Genomic DNA, 1,749 nt, shown 5'->3' with positions numbered 1-1,749 from the left:
GTTGGATTATATTAGATGGGAAGTTAGATGTTCGATGTTAGACTAGATTAGACGTTAGGTTAGGTTAGGTTAGGTTAGGTTAGGCTAGGTTAGGTTATGTTAGGTTAGGTTAGGTTAGCTTAGGTTAGTTTAGGTTAGGTTAGGTTAGGTTAGGTTAGGTTAGGTTAGGTTAGGTTAGGTTATGTTAGGCTAGGTTAGGTTAGGTTAGGTTAGGTTAGGGTATGTTAGGTTAGGTTAGGTTAGGTTAGGTTAGATGTTAGATGTTAGATTATATTAGATGGGAAGTTAGATGTTCGATGTTAGACTAGATTAGACGTTAGGTTAGGTTAGGTTAGGTCAGGTTAGGTTAGGTTAGGTTAGGTTAGGTTAGGTTAGGTTAGGTTAGGTTAGGTTATGTTAGGTTAGTTTAGGTTAGGTTAGGTTAGGTTAGGTTAGGTTAGGTTCGGTTAGGTTAGGTTAGGTTAGTTAGGTTAGGTTAGGTTAGGTTAGGTGTTAGATGTTAGATTAGATTAGATGTTAAGTTAGATGTTAGATGTTAGAATAGATTAGATGTTAGGTTAGGTTAGGTTAGTTTAGGATTAGATGTTACGTTAGATGTTACTTTAGATTAGATGTTAGGTTAGGTTAGGTTAGGTTAGGTTAGGTTGGGTTAAGTTAGGTTAGGTGAGGTGATGTTAGGTTAGGTTAGGTTAGGTTAGGTTATGTTAGGTTAGGTTAGGTTAGGTTAGATGTTAGATGTTAGATTATAATAAATGGGAAGTTAGATGTTCGATGTTGGACTAGATTAGACGTTAGGTTAGGTTAGGTTAGGTTAGGGTAGGCTAGGCTAGGCAAGGCTAGGCTAGGCTAGGTTAGGTTAGGTTAGGTTAGGTTAGGTTAGGTTAGGTTAGGTTAGGTTAGGTTAGGTTCGGTTAGGTTAGGTTAGGTTAGGTTAGGTTAGGTTAGGTTAGGTTTGGTTAGGTTAGGTTTGGTTAGGTTAGGTTAGGTTAGGTTAGGTTAGGTTAGGTTAGGTTAAGTTAGGTTAGGTTAGGTTAGGTTAGGTATTAGATGTTAGATTAGATTAGATGTTAAGTTAGATGTTAGATGTTAGAATAGATTAGATGTTAGGTTAGGTTAGGTTAGGTTAGTTTAGGATTAGATGTTACGTTAGATGTTAGATGTTAGATTAGATTAGATGTTAGGTTAGGTTAGGTTAGGTTAGGTTAGGTTAGGATGAGATGTTAGGTTAGATGTTAGATTAGATTAGATGTTAGGTTAGGTTAGGTGAGGTGAGGTTAGGTTAGGTTAGGTTAGGTTAGGGTATGTTAGGTTAGGTTAGGTTAGATGTTAGATGTTAGATTATATTAGATGGGAAGTTAGATGTTCGATGTTAGACTAGATTAGACGTTAGGTTAGGTTAGGTTAGGTTAGGTTAGGTTAGGTTAGGTTAGGTTATGTTAGGTTAGGTTAGGTTAGCTTAGGTTAGTTTAGGTTAGGTTAGGTTAGGTTAGGTTAGGTGTTAGATGTTAGATTAGATTAGATGTTAGGTTAGGTTAGGTTAGGTGAGGTGAGGTTAGGTTAGGTTAGGTTAGGTTATATTAGGTTAGGTTAGGTTAGGTTAGGTTAGATGTTAGATGTTAGATTATAATAAATGGGAAGTTAGATGTTCGATGTTAGACTAGATTACACATTAGGTTAGGTTAGGTTAGGTTGTTAGGTTAGGTTAGGTTAGGTTAGGTTAGCTTAGGTTAGGTTAGGATGAGATGTTAG

This window comes from Dermacentor andersoni, unplaced genomic scaffold (genome assembly GCF_023375885.2).
Source record: "Dermacentor andersoni unplaced genomic scaffold, qqDerAnde1_hic_scaffold ctg00000051.1, whole genome shotgun sequence".
Taxonomy (NCBI): domain Eukaryota; kingdom Metazoa; phylum Arthropoda; class Arachnida; order Ixodida; family Ixodidae; genus Dermacentor; species Dermacentor andersoni.
The sequence above is the reverse complement of the archived record's forward strand: the minus strand, read 5'-3'. Positions refer to the sequence as shown.